The sequence below is a fragment of the Manis pentadactyla genome, chromosome 7 (assembly GCF_030020395.1).
Source record: "Manis pentadactyla isolate mManPen7 chromosome 7, mManPen7.hap1, whole genome shotgun sequence".
In the NCBI taxonomy this organism is placed as follows: domain Eukaryota; kingdom Metazoa; phylum Chordata; class Mammalia; order Pholidota; family Manidae; genus Manis; species Manis pentadactyla.
In genome coordinates, this window is record NC_080025.1 from 99,786,727 (window position 1) to 99,809,925 (window position 23,199).

Sequence of the window (23,199 nt, forward strand, 5' to 3'; positions counted from 1 at the left end):
AAAGGAAAGTGACCTTGCCACAAGGAATCAACCTTTTGTTGGTATAACTTCCTTATCCTGCTCCCTTCTGCCTATAAAAGTCTTTCATTTTATCTCCTCTGAGCTCCTTTCTATCTGCTAGATGGGATGCTGCCCGATTCTGAATTGTTGAATAAAGCCCATAAGATCTTTAAAATTTACTCAATTGGATTTTATTTTTTAGCACCAGTGATTCCAGATTCAGCGATGCATATTCAGGATCCAAGATGCTAAGCACAGCATTGTAGATTTAGAAGTTGTGTAATGGAAAGTCGGTTTAGGTGTGGCGGATAGACTTGTACATTTTCAGGTGGGCCCAGAATGGCCCTGAACGATGATGAGCAGGCAGGTGTGTAACAGGAAAGTTCGTGCTTGAAAAATGAAATATTAGGTCACATGTATTATTCTGTCACGTATTCATCCGTTAGCTGTTTATGTGAGTGTTGTGGTTTTCCGTTCAAACAGGTGGGTCAGGCGCAAAGGTGCCACTGGTAACTGGTTTCCCGATAAAGGCCCCTTGGCAGATCTCATTTCTTTTCCACAAGAGTTATGTTATGAAAATTTTCGAACTTACAGAAAAATTGAAAGATTTTTACAATAAACACCCATATGCTCACCAGCGGGATTCTGCCATTAAGCTACCATTCTTGATTACAGTATCTATTCATCTCTCTCCCCATTCATCAATCCTCCCCATGACTAAGAGAGCGGCGCTAGCAAGCTCAAGGTTGCTTTCAAGCGGTGGTTCCAAGGGGTGCCGCTTGCTCACCTTCAGCCTCAGTGTCCGAGCCAGCGGAGCTGTTTGCCCCCTGGATTTCGCAGACTCACTTCGGGCTCCGGCGCCCCCCGGCGGCTGCTCAGCCCGCCCGAACTGAGCCGGCCGAGGGTCCGCCTAGTCTGCGGCGGGCGGGAGGGCGGGGCCGGCCGGCAGCTCGGGGCCCCACCTGGGCTGGGCGCGGCGGGAGCAGCGCAAGCGGCACGCCAGCGGCCGCACGCGGACAGCGGGAGGGGAGGCCCTGCGCGGGACCGCTACGTGCGCGGGGAGCGCGGGGATCGCGGGGATCGCGGGGAGCGCGGGGCTGCGCTCGTGTGCGCTCCTGGGCGCTCGCCGCCGCCGCCGCCGCGCCTTTGAGTCAGCAAACTCCGCCGACTGCCAGCCCGCCGGCCGGGCCCTACCGGGAGGAGCCGTCCGTAAGTGACAGGAGACCTGTGGGGGAGGGGTCCCCCGGGCGCCGGTGTGTGTGTGTGTGTCGGGGAGTGGGTCCGCGCCCGGTTAGGGGTGCGAGCCGGCCGCCCCTTCCTTTCCAGGAGCGTGGGGCCCTTCCCGCGGCGCGCAGGTGCTCCTCCCTTCGGGCTGGGAAGGGGCTTGGGTCTCCAGGGAGCTGCCTCCTTTCCAGCCGAGGCGTGCAGGGGAGGAGGAAATGGTGGGCTTGTCTGCCGGGGGAGGGCTTGGGATGTAGTGATCCAGGGGTTCACGGCTAAAAGGACACCCCGGGGAGGGGGGAGCAGAGGTGGAATCCTGGATGCCAGGAAAAGTGCTGTGGCATCTCACCCTCGGCCGGCTGTGGGTGGGTTTTTTTGTGTTCGTGAAAGGGTAGCTTTGAGTTTAGAAATTGGGAGGAGTAGGCAGGGGTCTTTTGTGGGATTGGAGGATTGAGGCCAGTGGCCCGAGAGAAAATCCACGGTGACTGAATACCAGCTTTGGTGTCTCAGGAGAGCAACAGCCTGTTTTTCAGTTCTGATGCATCGTAGTTCTGTATTAGTAGGCGGAATGGTTACAGGGATGAAGTATGTCCTACTTGAAAGGAAGGGCATCCATTTCTGCCATACAGGTTACATGGGAGAATAATGGAAGTAGAAATTTAGAGCAGGAAGGAGGCGTTCACATGATCTTGTTCAACCCTTCATTTTAAGGATGGGGAGACTAAGGCTAGAGGAGGGGAGTCAGATGGGAGCAGAAACAGGCCTAGATTCTGGTGGGCTTCTGAGTCTGGCCGCAGAGTTCTCCCTGCCACTGGGGACGTAGGGTGGGGGTAGGCTTGGAATGCAAAACTCCCTCTGCCCTGGTAGTGGGCCGAGGCTGAGGGGTTGAGGGGGCCTCCAGTGAAACCTGCCACCTCCATCCCTCCACCAGGCTCAGCTCCCCAGGCCCAGAATGGAGGTGAGGTGACTTGAGGGGCTCCTGCCCCTTCTGCCATCACTTCCAGTGCCTGTTCCTAAGGCCCTTTTTGTTTTAAGAAGTGGTGGGTTTAAGATTGACTAATGGGGCTGTTTTGAATAAAGATACACAAATAGAATACATTTAGAAGTAAATATAAGGAGAAGTGAAGTAACATGATGAGCACTGACTTGCATTTCACCGATCATCCTGTTTCTTCCGCCAGTCGATTGCGTTCTCACTTCAGAGGTTGCCATTTCACTGGGGAGGAAGTAGGTGTTGAAAGACCAAGGACTTGCTTAGATGACCGTGCTCCTCTCCAGGATTCTCTTTGACCTGCACTCTGCCCTCTCCCCACTGCTCTCAGCTATGGTGCCAGCTTCCTCTTTACTTCGGGAAAAGCCTCTTGGAGCTTGGTATCAGAAAAACAGAAACGAACACCTTCATTTTATTCCAAGTGACTAACATTTTTTATTATAACAATTCTACATGACTTTGGAACACTCCAATATCTTTTCTCAGCTTTAGGATCTCTGCTTTCATTTTAAAAGGTTCACTTTGTTAGTGAAGCAATTTTGGGAAATTGTTTCTTTTCCTCTTTTGGTGTCAGAGCTGTGGTTTGACAACCACAGGGCTTAGAACTGCTTGAGACCAGGGTCCAGCCTATGCAGTCCTTCATTTCTAAGAGTTGCAAAGAAGGGCTTTTGGCCAGTCATGGTTGATGCCATGGAGAATACCCCAAATTTTGAACTGTTATCACCAATCTCTTTCTCTTAGTATCTAGTAGATATCAATCAGCTTTTATGCTATCCTAGTCCTGTTCACATAAGAGATTATACCAGGTAGTAGTTACAACTTCTGGTTTCACACTCATCAGAGTTGAAATCTTGGCACATTTGCTAGCGTCGGAAAGGTTTTGCTGAGAGGTTTTGTAACTTCAAACAAAAGTCTCTGACGTCAGATTTTCTGTTGTAGTGTGAGTCACTGGGAAGTAAGGCCACTTGCTAGGAAAAGGTTGATGCTCCAATGACAAGACAGTGACAGTGACAAGAATAATAGGTCAAGAGATCTTTGCTAGTTTAGGCCAGTCCTTTAGTTTAATTCTTACCAACTGATAAAGTTAATCTGGAAAAATAGGTTTGTACTAATAGGGAGTATATTTTGAAATATATTGTTCAGCCAGACTTCCAAGTATATCATGTAAGACCAGGAATAGGAAGTCCAGAAATGATTCCATGGTAAGGGTAGGAATTGGATGTATGGTCAGACTGTTTGTGGTAAAGTCTTTTGAGACTGTTGTCTCATGCCATTCACAAAAGTAAGGTCCATTTTGATGAAAGATTAAATGTCAAAACACAGTTATAGACGTTAAAATACATACATATATAAAATGGTTTTTCAAAATAACTTTGGAGTAGGAAAAGGCTTTGCCAAGTTTATAATAAAACTCAGACTTGATTAAGCTTTATGAAACATTATACCACTATGAAAAATAAAGATTCCATAAACAAAGTTAAAAGGCAGATGACAAATAAGTAAGCAAATGGTTGCAGTGATATAACAGGCATGGACTCTTAGAAATCAGTAGGAAGAAAATAAAATAATCCACTAGAAATAGGGGCAAAGGCTGTTACTAGGCAATTCACATGTATATAAAAATGTCTAACCTCATTCATAATTGGATAAATGTAGATTAAAAACAACTGTGAAACCGTTTTTTGCTTAGGTTGTTAGTATCTGATGTTGGTGAGGGTATGGGAAAATAGATTGTTACCATATACTATTGTGAAGACTGTGAATTGGTACAACCTTTGGAAAACCATTTTGGCAGGGTTTATAACATTTGAAAGTTTGTGTACTTTCTGATGCTTTAGTTCCATTTCTAGAACACTTTAACCATCATATATAATTGCCTACATGAACAAAGGAGGAGGTTGCTATAAATGAGCTGATATGGAGAATATCTGTTATATATTAAGTAATGGAAGCAAGAAGTGCAGAACGGAAGGTATAGTATGATCTCTTTTTTTGAAAAATGAAGTCTGGAAGGATATGCCCCAAGTTGTAGACAGTTACTACCTTTGGGGAATAGGATTGGAATGGGGTAGTATCAAATATTTCATTAATGGATTTCTGTTTTTAAACTTAAATTTTGAAATAATTTTAAACTTAGAAAAAGTACCAAAATAATAAATATTTTAAGTATAATGAGCATGTAGTACTGAAAAAAAAAGCAATACTTAAGAATCTCTGTGATAACAACATGACAAAGTGACTTAATAGGGCCTCCTATTAGTATTAATAGGGCCCTCCTGCCTGGGTAGGGGATTCTCTCTCCTTTTGTGGAGGTCCCAGTCCTCTGGTTTTCCAGGTGAGTATTCCCAGCACTTTTTCTGTTATGCTTTCCAAAGATTTGCCCCAAACTGCATTCCTGGAAGCAGGAATTGTGTTTAGCAAGAAAATTGCTCAGTTCAGAAGTACATTTATCCTAGATTATGTGGTCTTTAAGCATTTAAAAAATACCAGCATTCATCTTTCGATTTAGTCTTGTTTCCTGGGTAGAGTGCACAGCTAGTTCTGTTACCCGGTCATTGATGTTGTCTAGCATACCCTTCCCTGCTCCCTACTCCATCCCCAGTAAATGTTTAACCTGGGATTTCTGGGTTGGATGGTCCAGATCTCATATTATCCACCTGTGTAGTTGAAAATGTGTGTATTCTCTTGCATGCAAGAAATCTGGTTCATGAGTAGCAGGACCTACATAAGTAGATGTTCTTGAGTATTTTTCCCCCTAGACAGCCTGGATACCCTTAGGAAGAAAAGAAAGGGAAGTCTTGGACCCTTTTCAGATTCAGACTGGAAATTTCTAACTAAATTCCTAATATCTGTTCCCCTCCACTAAGGACCCCTGGATTCCTGGAGATGGGCAGAGAAGGGGGTGAGGGGAAGAAAAAGGGGTACTAAGGACAAGACAAACTTTGCTTAGACCAGCCCTGTTCCAGGCATGTGATAAAGCTTTCTGATTTGTTTCCAGAACATTTTATGTATATTCGGCATGATGCTGTATTTTACAAAAGAGATGGGCACCAACAATTATGCAATATTTGCCATGTACCACATGCTGCCCTGGGTACTTTTATTTACAGTATTTCATTTAATCCTGTGAAATAGGAATTGTTATAGCCATTTTCTACTGTTTGGAGATACTTCATGACTTGAACCCACAGCTGCTCCCAGGCCCATTTTTTTTTTTTCCCCTAGCACTCTACTTTAAAATTTCCACCATAGTGTTTGCTTTTAGGGCCAAGATGGCATTCCATCTGATAAAACAATTAAGGGAAAAGGTTTAAAGCCATACCGGGTACCTGATTAGCTGTGGGATCGACTGAGGCTACTCCTTCTGAGCCTCAGACATATTCCATGCAGGTCATAGAAGGCTATGATTTGAGGGCTAGGCTATCATAAGGTTTTTCAGTGACATCACAGGCAACCAGAACTTTGTCCTGTTTTTTTTTGTTTTTAGTTTAATTTTTAATTTTTATTCTTTTTATTTAAGTATTGTTGATAAATGATCTTATATTGGCTTTGAGTATATAACACAGTGGTTCAACAGTTACCCATATTATTAAAACCTTACCCCAATAGTGCAGTTACTATCTGTCAACACTGGAAGATCTTAACAGAATCATTGGCTATATTCTCCATGCTGCTACCATTCCGTGACCAACTTTATTGTCATTGAGATTTTTTTGTCCTGGTTATTTTATAAAACCATGAAGTAGAGATAAAACTTAAGAACATTGAAATCAATGGCCCCGGATTATTTCTTCTCTTTTTTTTCAACTTTCTTCCCCATTTTTCATCTGAGGTGTGCCTGTTACTTCTTTGTGACTCTTCATGCTCCCTTGATTTCTCTAAGGCCCCTGCAGCAATTGGGCCAAAGTTTGCTTGGCATCAAAGAAAACTTGGAAAGATACAACTTAAGCCTCGTTTGTCCAGAACCTTGCACAACTCTTATGCATGTGGGGCACCTGCCCTGTTGGCCTTGAGAGCCACCTCCTTTGCACACAGAAGTAGACCTCACCCAGCCAGATACAGTGACAGTGGAGTCACCTTCCATGCTGCCTCCAGAGGAACCCACATTAGCTCCGTGTTTTCCCTTCAGCAGGCCTCCCTCTGTCAGCCTTCCCCACAGGCACAGCACAACTCAGTCTGGCCTTTCTGTCTAGTAGGTACAGCCAGCCCCCCCAGGTGATCTCTTACTCATCTTGTGTGTTGGTCTTAGCCTTCATTTTCGGCAGCACACCCACCATCACTGGAACTTTCTGCTACCCTGGGCCTAGGACGCCTTTGGCCTGGGCTTGGCACCCTCCAGTTTTGCCATCTCTAGGCAGAATCTATTTCTGATAGTTCAAAAATGAGAGAGAAGGAAAAAGAACCCTAAGGCAGAGAGATCCGAAGTCATCTTTTGATCGGGATTCTCCTCCCCTAAAATCAGCTGGTGGGAGTAGGAGGGCATTAATGTGATCTCCGTTGGTGGCAGGTCATCTACGGACTTTGAAAGGCCGTATCACTTTTCTTTCAAGGTTTATAGTATTCTCCCTAATTCATCCCTTTGTGCTTCAGCCATTGCTGGTTATAAGGCAGAGAGACCCCCTAAAAGCTGGTGTTGGCAGCGGGGGCTTATTGTAAGGATATCACAGCAACTCAAAGGCAACCACTTAAAACTGGACCGTGAGAAGCCGCGGTCGCCCTCTCCCTCATTTCCCAAGGGCTGCGTCTCTAACACCCTCCTCTGTGCCTCTCACTGGGATTTAGCTACTTGCATGTGACTCAAAACTGCTGATCTGGCCCTGACTGCCCGGATTTTCTCTCCAGGTGCTCTGATGCAGCCTCCCAGGGCTCTCCCCAGCCCTGCTTTTTTATTCTGTGGCCCTGTGGCCCCAAATTCCTCAGCTTCCCTCCACTTCTCTGGCTGCTTCCTGTCTGTTCTCTTGCCCACTGTCCACTCTCCCCTGACCCCCCAACTGGCAGCTCCTCAGGGCCTGACCTAGGTCCTCTCATTTTCTCTCCACTTTCTCGCTAGACCTGTGGTTTCCAAATGTTTTTGTGCATAAGAATTATCTGGGAAACTTGATAAAGCATATTCCTGGGCCTCATTTCCTAGCTATTCTAATTCAGTAGGTCTGGGATGAGACCTTGGAATCTGTATTGTAATTCCCCGGTGATCCGGGTGCAATGCTAAGCACTGGACATGCTGGTTTTATTCATTTGCATAACTTTAACCCATTAATTCCTTGATGCAGATGTCCAACTGTGTCTTGAAAGCTCCAGGTTTACACAAGGAACATTGAATTTGACTATGGCTCCTTTGGTGTGCCACAGTTAATTTCACTTTCCCAGCACTACTGTCTGTCCCCTCCCCAGTTTTGAAGGGCCTAACGCTTAGACAATTTGGGGCCTTCCTTAAAAATGAGAACACAGCATTGTAATTGCAAAATGAGGTACAGGCCACGGAGGTGCCTGTGCAGATGTTCGCGTGGAAGCTAACAAAGCATCTCCAGCTTCCTGGTCATTTCTCCTCCTCTTCACACCCTAACCCGACATATGCTCAGCCTTCCCCGTCTGAATAAATGCTTACTGCCATGCTCTCGTTTGTCCAGCCTGGAGGCCTAGGAGCCATTTCTTGTCTTGCTCCTACATCTGAGCCATTTCAAAGTGTTGGTTGATTGTCCCTCTCCCCTCCCCTCAGCCCAGTCATGCATTTTCACATTAGCTTCTGATGGAGTCTCTCATTCCACTTTGCGCCCCTCCAATCCAATTTCCCTAAGGCAGCCAGAATAATCTTTTAAAGAATATAAATTGGGACATGTTGCTCCCCAGATTTGTTCAGCTCCACTACGTGGCCTGGATTGTCTTTATAAATGCCTGAGACTGGTGGCAGGGCCATGAGTATGGGGTGGATGGGAGAGGCTCAGGGTGGGGTGACACCACCTGAGCTTGACCTTCTGGGGACCAATTTCAAAGAAGTGTGGGCTGTGTTGGGAAGGTGCACTCACATCATCCGACACTGCACGTTTGTGTGGTCGTGTGGTCCTGGTTTACCACTTCTCCCTGGGAGAACTTGGGTAGTGTTAAGACCTGTGAAATGCAAGCAAAATGTGGGTGGATGTCCCTTCATTCTTTGCTTTTCAATGCATTCCTGTCGTGGTTTGATGTTACATGGCAAAATCAGACTATATTTACTTAGCTAGGGGGAAGAAAGATACACTCTCTTTTCACCCAGGTGTCATCCGGGGGCTTTCTGTTCCTTAGAGAACTAATTCACCCACAAGCCCATGGCTGGGAAATTCCAAAACCCCCAGGTGCTTGTGGTGGAGGCTCCTGTGCTCTTGCTTTTTTACCTTGGTGTCAGCCCTGACATTGGTGGAGAAATCCGTCTTTGTTGGAGAATCCACCCTACCGTGTGCTTTGCTGGTTCAGTAGACTTTCCTGTGTTAGTGGAGAGGGTACCTCGTGGGACTTCTGACCTGCTGCCTCCTGGGTCCTTCTCTCCACCTCTCAGCCATGCCCCTCCCTCTCTCCTCCCTTTCCCATGAGCTCCAGTCTTTGCTTTCATATGACTATGGTACTACCCAGTTCTCTGACACTCGCAAACCCAAACGTCTCAAAGTGCAGAGCAGAACAAGGGGCTCTCTATGTAGGGAACCTGTGCTCCTTAGAAATTATAAATATAAACACAAAAAAACTTCCCATTACATGGTAGTTATCGTCCCTGTTCTTACTGATGTAGCAACTCTTTGTACTTTAGAGCAGCATTTGGAAAAGCTGAGAAGGCAGCACCTGGGTTGCCCCCGAGGTTGCAGGACGGTGTTACCGGAGCTCTGAACTCTGGTGTCCCAGAAAAGGAGACATGGAGCTTTTTTTTTTTTTTTTTTTTTTGTAGGTAATATTTTTTATTGAAGGGTAGTTGACACACAGTATTACATTACATTAGTTTCAGGTGTACAACACAGTGATTCAACATTTATATACATTCTAGGTACCAGCTATCACCATACCAAGTTGTTACCATATTTTGACTGTATTCCTTATGCTATACATTACATCCCGGTTACTTACTTATTTTACAATTGGAAGTGTGTAATTTTTTTTTTTTTTTTGTGAGGGCATCTCTCATATTTATTCATCAAATGGTTGTTAACAACAATAAAATTCTGTATAGGGGAGTCAATGCTCAATGCACAATCATTAATCCACCCCAAGCCTAATTTTCATCAGTCTCCAATCTTCTGAAGCATAACGAACAAGTTCTTACATGGAAAACAAATTCTTACATAGTGAATAAGTTACATGGTGAACAGTACGAGGGCAGTCATCACAGAAACTTTTGGTTTTGCTCATGCATTATGAACTATAAACAGTCAGTTCAAATATGAATACTCATTTGGATTTTATACTTGGTTTATGTGTGGATACCACGTTTCTCTCTTTATTATTATTTTTAATAAAATGCTGAAGTGGTAGGTAGATACGAGATAAAGGTAGAAAACATAGTTTAGTGTTGTAAGAGAGCAAATGTAGATGATCAGGTGTGTGCCTGTAGACTATGTGTTAATCCAAGCTAGTCAAGGGCAACAAAACATCCACGTATGCAGAAGATTTCTCTCAGAACAGGGGGGGTGAGGTTCTAAGCCTCACCTCTGTTGATCCCCAATTTCTCACCTGATGGCCCCCCTGCGACTGTGCCTGTCTTAGGGTGTTCCTCCCTTGAGGAATCTTACCTGTCTCTGGCTAACCAGTCATCTTCCGGGGCCATACAGGGAAATGTAAAGTTAGTAAGTGAGAGAGAAGCCTTATTGTTTGAAAAGGTTAGCTTTTTACTTCTTTGCATATTTATGCCCTGTGGCTTCTATGCCCAGCATTTGTCTTGAGGTATCTTTACCACTTGGAAGAATTATGATACTCGGTAAATTTGATATGAGGCACGAATTCTATTTAAGGGTTGTAATTAGGAAGGAAGAAGAAAAGCTATAGAAGTAGCAGGCGGAAGAAAACATGGGAAGATTGATTATTTCTTTGACATGTCTTCTTGTAGAATAACTTCAACATGGATAGGTTTTAAACTACTAATTAAATTGTGCACACACATTAACATAATAGGAGTATAGTTACATAACCAAAGCATACCTGTAATTACCAGCCATCTCCAGTGAAACCAAGAAAACCAGTTAGGCACCTTAGGCATTTGTGAAAACCTATCTATGATATGGTGGATATTGTCCAACTGAACCCGAACAGTCTGAGAGAAATCAGACAAATTAAAACAACCCATTCCTGGGGACTGTTCACATCCCATATGTTCTTTTAACAGTAAATAGTTTGTAGTTGTAAGATTTTGGAGCGCTACAATTTGCACTTCTCCTAATTCTTGGTTGAGTTCCAACAGTATAGATCCAGTCAAATTTGTTGTTTTACTGTATGCACAGGACAGCTTAGATAACTCCTTCTTCATTCCCATGGCAAGTCCAGGAACTGGTGGGATGAATGCATCTACAGCTGTAGCAGTGCGTGGATCTTTGTTGGGCTTTTTTAATGATCATCTTCTAGGATGAGTCTTCCAGAGAGTGCTGATGTTGGAAGTTCTTTTTCATATCGTATCTTAGTTCATTTTTGGGGTAGCCCAATTAGGCTTTGATCCTCTGTATAAACACAAACAGACCCTTTGCCTACACTTTTATATGCCCTTTATACCCTTGTGTAGAACTCATTGGAGGTCTCCACACAGGGACCGCCTTTTTTTTTTTTTATTGTATCATTAATCTACACTTACATGACAAATATTATGTTTACTAGGCTCTCCCCTATACCAGGTCCCCCCTATAAACCCCTTTACAGTCACTGTCCATCAGCATAGCAAATGTTGTAGAATCACTACTTGCCTTCTCTGTGTTGTACAGCCCTCCCCTTCCCCCCTCCCCATGCATGCTATTCTTTTTTTTTTTTTTTTTTTTTTTTTTAGATAATTATTTTTTATTGAAGGGTAGTTGACACACAGTATTACATTACATTAGTTTCAGGTGTACAACACAGTGATTCAACATTTATATACATGATAATTCTAAGTACCAGCTATCACCATACCAAGTTGTTACAATATTTTGACTATATTCCTTATGCTATACATTACATCCCGGTTGCTTATTTATTTTACAATTGGAAGTGTGTACTTTTTCTTGGTTGTTGTTGTTAGGGCATCTCTCATTTTTATTGATCAAATGGTTGTTAACAACAATAAAATTCTGTATAGGGGAGTCAATGCTCAATGCACAATCATTAATCCACCCCAAGCCTAATTTTCGTCAGTCTCCAATCTTCTGAAGCATAACGAACAAGTTCTTACATGGAGAACAAATTCTTACATAGTGAATAAGTTACATGGTGAACAGTACAAGGGCAGTCATCACAGAAACTTTTGGTTTTGCTCATGCATTATGAACTATAAACAGTCAGTTCAAATATGAATACACATTTGATTTTTATACTTGATTTATATGTGGATACCACATTTCTCTCTTTATTATTTTTAATAAGATGCTGAGGTGGTAGGTAGATACAACATAAAGGTAGAAAACATAGTTTAGTGTTGTAAGAGAGCAAATGTAGATGATCAGGTGTGTGCCTGTAGACTATGTGTTAATCCAAGCTAGACAAGGGCAATAAAACATCCACATATGCAGAAGATTTCTCTCAGAACAGGGGGGGTGAGGTTCTAAGCCTCACCTCTGTTGATCCCCAATTTCTCACCTGATGACCCCCCAGCGACTGTGCCTGTCTTAGGTTGTTCCTCCCTTGAGGAATCTTACCCGTCTCTGGCTAATCAGTCATCTTCCGGGGCCACACAGGGAAATGTTAAGTTGGTAAGTGAGAGAGAAGCCTTATTGTTTGAAATGGTTAGCTTTTTATTTCTTTGCATATTTATGCCCTGTGGCTTCTATGCCCAGCATTTGTCTTGAGGTATCTTTACCACTTGGAGGAGTTATGATACTCGGTAAATTTGATATGAGGCACGAATTCTATTTAAGAATTCGTTGTAATTAGGAAGGAAGAAGAAAAGCTATAGAAGTAGCAGGCGGGAGAAAACATGGGAAGATTGATTATTTCTTTGACATATCTTCTTGTAGAGTAACTTCAGCATGTATATATTTTAAGCTACTACTTAAATTGCGCACACACATTAACATAATAGGAGTATAGTTACATAACCAAAGCATACCTGTAATTACCAGCCATCTCCAGTGAAACCAAGAAAACCAGTTAGGCACCCTAGGCATTTGTGAAAACTTATCAATGATATGATGGTTATTATCTAACTGAATTTGAATAGTTTGAGAAAAATCAGACAAATTAAAACAACCCATTCCTGGGCACTGTTCACATCCCATATGTTCTTTTAACAGTAAATAGTCTGTAGTTGTAAGATTTTGGAGCGCTACAATTTGCACTTCTCCTAATTCTTGGTTGAGTTCCAACAGTATAGATCCAGTCAAATTTGTTGTTTTACTGTATGCACAGGCCAGCTTAGATATCTCCTTCATTCCCATGGCAAGTCCAGGAGCTGGTGGGATGAGTGCATCTACAGCTGTACATGCATGCTATTCTTAATAACCACCTTCTTCTCCCCCCTCTTATCCCTCCCTACCCACCCATCCTCCCCAGTCCCTTTCCCTTTGGTACCTGTTAGTCCATTCTTGAGTTCTGTGATTCTGCTGCTGTTTTGTTCCTTCAGTTTTTCCTTTGTTCTTATAGTCCACAGATAAGTGAAATCATTTGGTATTTCTCTTTCTCCGCTTGGCTTGTTTCACTGAGCATAATACCATCCAGCTCCATCCATGTTGCTGCAAATGGTTGGATTTGCCCTTTTCTTATGGCTGAGTAGTATTCCATTGTGTATATGTACCACAGCTTCTTTATCCATTCATCTATTGATAGACATTTAGGTTGCTTCCAATTCTTGGCTATTGTAAATAGTGCTGCGATAAACATAGGGGTACATTGGTCTTTCTCATACTTGATTGCTGCATTCTTAGGGTAAATTCCTAGGAGTGCAATTCCTGGGTCAAATGGTAGGTCTGTTTTGAGCATTTTGATGTACCTCCATACTGCTTTCCACAATGGTTGGACTAATTTACATTCCCACCAGCAGTGTAGGAGGGTTCCCCTTTCTCCACAGCCTCGCCAACATTTGTTGTTGTTTGTCTTTTGGATGGCAGCTATCCTTACTGGTGTGAGGTGATACCTCATTGTAGTTTTAATTTGCATTTCTCTGATAATTAGCGATGTGGAGCATCTTTTCATGTGTCTGTTGGCCATCTGTATTTCTGTTTTGGAGAACTGTCTGTTCAGTTCCTCTGCCCATTTTTTAATTGGGTTATTTGTTTTTTGTTTGTTGAGGCATGTGAGCTCTTTATATATTCTGGATGTCAAGCCTTTATTGGATGTGTCATTTTCAAATATATTCTCCCATACTGTAGGGTTCCTTTTTGTTCTATTGATGGTGTCTTTTGCTGTACAGAAGCTTTTCAGCTTAATATAGTCCCACTTGTTCATTTTTGCTGTTGTTTTCCTTGCCCGGGGAGATATGTTCAAGAAGAGGTCACTCATGTTTATGTCTAGAAGGTTTTTGCCTATGTTTTTTTCCAAGAGTTTAATGGTTTCATGACTTACATTCAGGTCTTTGATCCATTTTGAGTTTACTTTTGTATATGGGGTTAGACAATCGTCCAGTTTCATTCTCCTACATGTAGCTGTCCAGTTTTTCCAGCACCATCTGTTGAAGAGACTGTCATTTCCCCATTTTATGTCCATGGCTCCTTTATCAAATATTAATTGACCATATATGTCTGGGTTAATGTCTGGATTCTCTAGTCTGTTCCATTGGTCTGTGGCTCTGCTCTTGTGCCAGTACCAAATTGTCTTGATTACTGTGGATTTGTAGTAGAGCTTGAAGTTGGGGAGTGAGATCCCCCCTACTTTATTCTTCTTTCTCAGGATTGCTTTGGCTATTCGGGGTTTTTGGTGTTTCCATATGAATTTTTGAATTATTTGTTCCAGTTCATTTAAGAATGTTGCTGGTAGTTTCATAGGGATTGCATCAAATCTGTATATTGCTTTGGGCAGGATGGCCATTTTGATGATATTAATTCTTCCTAGCCACGAGCATGGGATAAGTTTCCATCTGTTAGTGTCCCCTTTAATTTCTCTTAAGAGTGACTTGTAGTTTTCAGAGTATAATTCTTTCACTTCTTTGGTTAGGTTTATTCCTAGGTATTTTATTTTTTTTGATGCAATTGTGAATGGAGTTGTTTTCCTGATTTCTCTTTCTGTTGGTTCATTGTTAGTGTATAGGAAAGCCACAGATTTCTGTGTGTTGATTTTGTATCCTGCAACTTTGCTGTATTCCAATATCAGTCCTAGTAGTTTTGGGGTGGAGTCTTTAGGGTTTTTTATGTACAGTATCATGTCATCTGCAAATAGTGACAGTTTAACTTCTTCTTTACCAATCTGGATTCCTTGTATTTTTTTGTTTTGTCTGATTGCCATGGCTAGGACCTCCAGTACTATGTTAAATAACAGTGGGGAGAGTAGGCATCCCTGTCTAGTTCCCGATCTCAGAGGAAATGCTTTCAGCTTCTCGCTGTTCAATATAATGTTGGCTGTGGGTTTATCATAGATGGCCTTTATTATGTTGAGGTACTTGCCCTCTATTCCCATTTTGCTGAGAGTTTTTATCATGAATGGATGTTGAACTTTGTCAAATGCTTTTTCAGCATCTATGGAGATGATCATGTGGTTTTTGTCTTTCTTTTTGTTGATGTGGTGGATGATGTTGATGGACTTTCAAATGCTGTACCATCCTTGCATCCCTGAGATGAATCCCACTTGGTCATGGTGTATGATCCTTTTGATGTATTTTTGAATTCGGTTTGCTAATATTTTGTTGAGTATTTTTGCATCTACGTTCATCAGGGATATTGGTCTGTAGTTTTCTTTTTTGGTGGGGTCTTTGCCTGGTTTTGGTATTAGGGTGATGTTAGCTTCATAGAATGAGTTTGGGAGTATCCCCTCCTCCTCTATTTTTTGGAAAACTCTAAGGAGAATGGGTATTATGTCTTCCCTGTATGTCTGATAAAATTCCGAGGTAAATCCATCTGGCCCCGGGGTTTTGTTCTTTGGTAGTTTTTTGATTACCGCTTCAATTTCGTTGCTGGTAATTGGTCTTTTTAGATTTTCTGTTTCTTTCTGGGTCAGTCTTGGAAGGTTGTATTTTTCTAGGAAGTTGTCCATTTCTCCTAGGTTTCCCAGCTTTTTAGCATATAGGTTTTCATAGTATTCTCTAATAATTCTTTGTATTTCTGTGGGGTCCATCATTATTTTTCCTTTCTTGTTTCTGATACTGTTGATTTTTGTTGACTCTCTTTTCCTCTTAATAAGTCTGGCTAGAGGCTTATCTATTTTGTTTATTTTCTCGAAGAACCAGCTCTTGGTTTCATTGATTTTTGCTATTGTTTTATTCTTCTCAATTTTATTTATTTCTTCTCTGATCTTTATTATGTCCCTCCTTCTGCTGACCTTAGGTCTCATTTGTTCTTCTTTTTCCAATTTCGATAATTGTGACATTAGACCATTCATTTGGGATTGTTCTTCCTTTTTTAAATATGCTTGGATTGCTGTATACTTTCCTCTTAAGACTACTTTTGCTGCGTCCCACAGAAGTTGGGGCTTAGTGTTGTTGTTGTCATTTGTTTCCATATATTGCTGGATCTCCATTTTGATTTGGTCATTGATCCATTGATTATTTAGGAGCGTGTTGTTAAGCCTCCATGTTTTTGTGAGCTTCTTTGCTTTATTTGAACAGTTTATTTCTAGTTTTATGCCTTTGTGGTCTGAAAAGTTGGTTGGTAGGATTTCAATCTTTTGGAGTTTTCTGAGGCTCTTTTTGTGGCCTAGTATGTGGTCTATTCTGGAGAATGTTCCATGTGCACTTGAGAAGAATGTATATCCTGTTGCTTTTGGATGTAGAGTTCTGTAGATGTCTATTAGGTCCATCTGCTCTACTGTGTTGTTCAGTGCCTCTGTGTCCTTACTTATTTTCTGCCCGGTGGATCTATCCTTTGGGGTGAGTGGTGTGTTGAAGTCTCGTAGAATGAATGCATTGCAGTCTATTTCCCCCTTTAGTTCTGTTAGTATTTGTTTCACATATGCTGGTGCTCCTGTGTTGGGTGCATATATATTTAGAATGGTTATATCCTCTTGTTGGACTGAGCCCTTTATCATTATGTAGTGTCCTTCTTTATCTCTTGTTACTTTCTTTGTTTTGAAGTCTATTTTGTCTGATATTAGTACTGCAACCCCTGCTTTCTTCTCGCTGTTGTTTGCCTGAAATATGTTTTTCCATCCCTTGACTTTTAGTCTGTACATGTCTTTGGGTTTGAGGTGAGTTTCTTGTAAGCAGCATATAGATGGGTCTTGCTTTTTTATCGATTCTATTACTCTGTGTCTTTTGATTGGTGCATTCAGTCCATTAACATTTAGGGTGACTATTGAAAGATATGTACTTATTGCCATTGCAGGCTTTAAATTTGTGGTTACCAAAGGTTCAAGGTTAGCCTCTTTAGTATCTTACTGCCTAACTTAGCTCGCTTATTGAGCTGTTATATACACTGTCTGGAGATTCTTTTCTTCTCTCCCTTCTTATTCCTCCTCCTCGATTCTTCATATGTTGGGTGTTTTGTGCTGTGCTCTTTCTAGGAGTGCTCCCATCTAGAGCAGTCCCTGTAAGATGTCCTGTAGAGGTGGTTTGTGGGAAGGAAATTCCGTCAGCTTTTGTTTGTCTGGGATTTGTTTAATCCCACCATCATATTTGAATGATAGTCGTGCTGGATACAGTATCCTTGGTTCAAGGCCCTTCTGTTCCATTGCATTTAATATATCATGCCATTCTCTTCTGGCCTGTAGGGTTTCTGTCGAGAAGTCTGATGTTAGCCTGGATGGGTTTTCCTTTATAGGTCACCTTTTTCTCTCTAGCTGCCTTTAAAACTCTTTCCTTGTCCTTGATCTTTGCCATTTTAATTATTATGTGTCTTGGTGTTGTCCTCCTTGGATCCTTTCTGTTGGGGGTTCTGTGTATTTCCGTGGTCTGTTTGATTATTTCCTCCCCCAGTTTGGGGAAGTTTTCAGCAATTATTTCTTCCAAGATACTTTCCGTCCCTTTTCCTCTCTCTTCTTCTTGTGGTACCCCTATAATACGGATATTGTTCCTTTTGAATTGGTCACACAGTTCTCTTAACATTGTTTCATTCCTGTAGATCCTTTTATCTCTCTCTATGTCAGCTTCTATGCGTTCCTGTTCTCTGGTTTCAATTCCATCAATGGCCTTTTGCATCCTATCCATTCTGCTTATAAACCCTTCCAGAGTTTGTTTCATTTCTGTGATCTCCTTTCTGGCATCTGTGATTTCCCTCCGGACTTCATCCCATATCTCTTGCATATTTCTCTGCATCTCTGTCAGCATGTTTATGATTCTTATTTTGAATTCTTTGTCAGGAAGACTGGTTAGGTCTGTCTCCTTCTCTGGTGTTGTCTCTGTGATCTTTGTCGGCCTGTAGTTTTGCCGTTTCATGGTGATCGTAGTTTGCAGAGCTGGGACGAGTGACGGCTGGAAGAACTTCCCTTCTTGTTGGTTTGTGGCTCTCCTCTCCTGGGAGAACAGCGACCTCTAGTGGCTTGTGCTGGGTAGCTGCGCGCAGACAGGGCTTCTGCTTCCTGCCCGGCTGCTATGGAGTTAATCTCCGCTGTTGCTGTGGGCGTGGCCTGGCTCGGGCCACTGCTCCAAAATGGTGGAGTTGCGTTGGAGAGGGAGCAGCCTGGAGGCTATTTATCTCTGTAAGGGGCCTCCGAGCTCCCTGCAGCCCAGGGGATTAGGGTGACCAGAGATCCCCGGATTCTCTACCTCTGTATTAAGTGTCCCGCCCTGCCCCTTTAAGACTTCCAAAAAACATCCACCAAAACAAAACGATGACCACAAAAAAAAAAAAAAAAAAAATTAAAAAAAAAAAATGGCTGCTCGTTTTTCTTTATTCTCTGGCGCCAGCCTCAGGCATCTGCTCACCAGTCTTGCTGTCCTGTTTCCCTAGTATTGGGGTCCCTATCCCTTTAAGACTTCCAAAAAGCGCTCGCCAAAACAGAACAGCAAAAAAAAAAAAGGCCACTTGCTTTTCTTATGTCCTCCGGCGCCAGGTCTCAGGTACCCGCTCACTGTTCTTGCTGCCCTGTTTCCCTAGTGTCCAGGGCCCGTGGTGCACCTACTGTGTCTGCGCTCTGGCCCGGATGGCTGGGGCTGGGTGTTCGGCAGTCCTGGGCTCCGTCTCCCTCCCGCTCTGCCTGCTCTTCTCCCGCCGGGAGCTGGGGGGAGGGGCGCTCGGGTCCCGCCGGGCCGGGGCTTGTATCTTATCCCCTTTACGAGGCACTGGGTTCTCGCAGGTGTGGATATGGTGTGGATGTTGTCCTGTGTCCTCTGGTCTTTATTCTAGGAAGAGTTGTCTTTGTTATATTTTCATAGGTATATGTGGTTTTGGGAGGAGATTTCCGCTGCTCTACTCACGCCGCCATCTTGGCTCCCACTGACATGGAGCTTTTTTATCATTTATCTATGGTTTGTCAGCCTCTGAGAATCTGGGTTCCTTCTGGCCAAATGCAGATGAAAATTCTTATGCCAGGAAATCAATTTAATGATTTACAAGGAGGCACAGACCACATGCTGGCTTTGCCTCATTAGCTTATTTCCCTGGAGGTTGGGAAACCTTGAAAAAACTGGGACCTGTGTTTTTGAGAATTTTGTCAAACCAAGTCTGTAAACAAACACATGTCAGATGCGCTTGGATTACAGTCAGTACTTCAGGCAAATCACTTAAGGAATAATAACTTTGGTATTTTTTGCACTTTTAAGAAGACTTTCTGTACATCTTCTCTCAGCCTGCTTGGATCAAGGCAAGGTGTTGGACTTCCACAGGTGATGATTTGCTGCAGGGAATGGCCAAGGTATGCATTTCACAAGCAGGGGCTGAGTTTCAGAGCATATAGATCTAAAATGTTCTGCTCCTCCAAATATTTCTGTTCCATCACAAAAGATATTTGAAGGGAAACATTTATGTAAAGGAGCAGTGCTCTGTGATCATGAGAATGAGACTTCAGCATTTCCCCCCCAGGGGTCTTGGAAAAGTCTAGGATGGAGGATAAACAGTGACAATAGTTGGCATGTGCTCTTGGTAAACGCCTCGTGACTGCTCATTTGATGCTTCCAGCAGATCCATGAAGTTAGGTGGTTATCCCCTTCATGCAGATGAGGAAGCCGAGGCATGGAGCGGCAACACGATGTCCCTGGGCAAAGGGTGGGGTAAGAATCCACAACCGGGCTGTGTGCCATTGGACAGCTGTCCTGCCTTTCCCACTCAGTGCACCTGCCCTTCTGCTTTTGGGGGGATGCTCCTCGCTCAAAAGCTAAATCTCCCTCTTGCCCGTCCCTCAGATTACTCACCAGTTTTTCATATCTGGATTGATGTCACTTTGAGCAGATGTGAACTGGGCCAGCAGCTCACAATTCCTGTGTTGCTGTTTTCACAGTAACTCAGATTGTCTCCCCAGTGGCGGTTCTTTGCAACAGGGGTGGTGGAGCTTGGTGGGAGGCTTGTTATTTCCAATGTGTTGCAATGCTTTTCCTTTTTGAAAGAGAAATTTGTCACTCCGTTTAAAAGAGGAACATTTAATGCTGACTTTTGTCTCTAATTTGCATGCCTGTACCCTTTTCTTATCTCAGCCCCATCGGTTCCCCAGATGCCTAAAGACTGTGCTGGGAGGATGTCCTCCATCAATCCCAGCTGAACTCACCTACTTTCTCTCTTAACATCTAAAAACAGGGCCCCCTTTCAGCTTCCTCTTTCTGCTGGTGACCCCAGTCTTCCTCCAGTCACCTGGCCAGTGAGGCATTCTTGACTGCCTTTTCCCCATCATGCTCTGTACCCAGTTGTTCTCTGTCTATCTAGATGTGAGGGCTTTCCTGAATCTGGCTACCTGGGTGGGATTCTGGCTCCACCATTTACTAGCTGCCTGACCTTGGGCATTATTTCCTAATATGCAAAATTGGCGTGATAATACTTGGCTTGTGGGTCTATCTTGAGGATTAGATGAGATAATTCATGTCACAAACTTTGCACAGTATTTAGCATATAGTTAGCAATCAGTTATTTTTGCTTTGATTGCTACTTTTGGTTTTAGTGCCATAATTTAAATTTATTCCCCAATCTCATCCTGCACATCCAGGAGTTAGGGCAGGAGGAAGGATAGAAAACCATAGAGGAAAACATGGACTTCAAGACATTCCACTGTGGGCTGTTGCTGGCTGAAAGCTTTCTTTTCTCCCAGGTGAATGATTAGCCGTGGATGAGTGGAGGTGGGCTGCAGGAGAGGCAGGTCATTGCTGTTCTTAAGCCCATCCGCCCAGCCTATGTGGTTGGGCTGCTTAAAAACTTGACAGTGATGCAGAAATGAAGAGAATTATCTGGGACTAATTTCAATCAAATTTAATTGACCCAATATTTATTGGGCACTTACTACTGTATACCAGGCACTCTGCTAAGTGCTAGGGTTATAAAGCAGGAATGATTTGGACAAGGTCCCTGCCCTTGTGGGACTTTTGGGAAGACAGACAATAAACAAGAAAATAGGTTAATAGATAACATAATACAGACTGTGTAAAATTCTAAAGAGGAAATAAAGGGATAGAGCATTACAGGGGAGTTTGCTGGGTGAGGGGGTGGTCAGGGAAGGCCCCTGTGAGGAGGTGGCATTAAACCAAGATCTGCAGTTTGGGAAGGAGCCACGTTGGTGGGCTAGGTGGGGAGGCGGGGAACATCAGAGGGGACAAGGAGCACAGAGGACCTGAGTTGGACTTTCAGAACTCACCTGGTTAGTGCTAATGGACACTGTGAGCGGGCAGAAGAATTAAGGCGAGGGGATGACTGGAGAATGAAGGGAATGTGGTCTGTAGGGACTGCAGATACAGAACCTGTTCTCTGAAACAGTGGTTTTCAAAAATGTTCTATCCTCACTACACTTGAGGGGGTGTGCTGTGTGCTCCTGGGTGGGCCTGGGGGAGGTTTGGTGATGGGGTGTGGTTTGGAAAGAGCCCTCCGTGCTTTGGGTACACATCCCCTACCCCTCCCTGAATTAGGAAGCACTGGTTTCATGACTCCTCAGAAGCCTTGGGAGGTGGCACCTTTTACTTTTTTACATTGTAAATTTACTTTGTAAATTTACATCTTGTACTTTTCAGTTACATTTTGTAGGATTATTTAGGCACACTGTAGGAATATGGAATTCTGTCAGTTGGTGAGAACACTGGCATCGCCATTTGAGGGTGAGTCATTGTTTAAGTGGGTCACTGACCCACTTAAATAACTGAATACTGTTTTTTGAATAGAAATTTATTCACATTTTCTTGAAGTTTTTTATAAATTACTTTGGAGTCATCCTTTAAGATTATTACGCCTGTGGGTGTTGTCCTTTTGTAAGAGAGGTAGTGTACGAGTGAGGAGAGAACAACTTCTGGCAGTCAGGGGTCCCCAATGTGAATCTGGACCACACTGTGTAGCTTTGGGTGGTCATTTAACCTCTCTGATTTTTGGTATCCTCTTTTGTAAAATAAGACAAGTCCTGTGCTACCTGCCTCACCAACTGTCTTGGGATAGTCATTTATAAACAACAGAGTATCAGAAAATAAGTTACTTAAAAAATTAAATTTTGATTATGTACATTATGGCCAATAGCATATTACAGCCAGGATGTAAGTCATGACCATAGAAGAAGAGAAGTTTTCACTGCTTACAGTTGACTGGTCTCTAGAATAATCTGAAGGAAAATATTTTTATAACTTTGCTGTAGGAATGGACTTCCTAAGTACGATACAAAACCTAGAACCTGTAAGAAAAAGATGGGTAAAAGTCATTACCATAGCAAAACCCTTGTAAGCAAAACAATACAGATTACAAATGGGAAAAATATATTTGCACTTCATGTTACATTCTAAGGATTAATTTCCCTAATACAAAAAGAACTCCTACAAATCAGTAAGGAAAAGAACAAGGAAAATGGCCAAAGGATATGAACAAATAGTCCATATAAAATAAATTACTGGCTTCTAAACATAAGAAAAATGCGTGACCTCACACATAATTTTAAAAATACCAATTAAATTGCAGTGAAATACACCACATTTCACCTCTTTGGGATTGACAAAGATAAAAAAAAATTGAAAACCACCCATGTTAGGGAGGATGAGGGAAAACAGACCTCACGCATACACACATGGTGAATGTATATTATTAGTTCCCTGCAGAGGGCACCTTGCCAATTTCAGACTTAGTGATTCACATGGTCTTACTTGACTCAGAAATACCACTTACAGGAATTATCCTTCAAGTAAATTCACAGTTATTAACTGTGAGCACTGTTTTTAAAAGCAAAAGAGTATCTGTTAGTGGGGCTGGTAAAGTAGGGTACATCTGTGTGGTGGAATAGTACACAGCCACAAAAAGGAGGCAGACCCTAGATAGCTGTGGTGCAGTCTATGTTGTTAAGTAAAGAGCTAGGCATTAGAAAGACTGTATATGATGTTACAATTTACAGAAAAGGAGGAGGCAGGTAAACATGAATATGCTTGTATGTTCATAACTGTATGGTAGAAGAAAGGGGAGAGTTTTTATTCTACACCATTTTGGTTTTTTTTTTACATTTTGAAATAAGTGTGAAATTTTAAAAATTAATGAAAATAAAATATAAAATGAAAAGCCAGTTGAGGTAGGGGATTGAACCAGTGCTGTAGATTCATTAGCATTGTGTTTAATCCCCAGGTTATTAGACATCTTTATGTGACCACATGTACTATCACTTTCAGTCTGGGGCTATTG

At 42.7% G+C, this 23,199-nt stretch overlaps 1 protein-coding gene across 1 annotated transcript in view; it reads left to right on the forward strand.

The window, feature by feature from the left end:
* The first annotated feature begins 1,079 nt into the window (after positions 1–1,079).
* Positions 1,080–23,199, forward strand: part of SNX10 (sorting nexin 10) — a 75,938-nt gene continuing 53,818 nt past the window's right edge. Inside the window, exon 1 of the mRNA XM_036897482.2 lies at positions 1,080–1,209. The gene's annotated coding sequence lies outside the window, so the exon portion shown is untranslated. The remainder of the gene's footprint in view (positions 1,210–23,199) is intronic.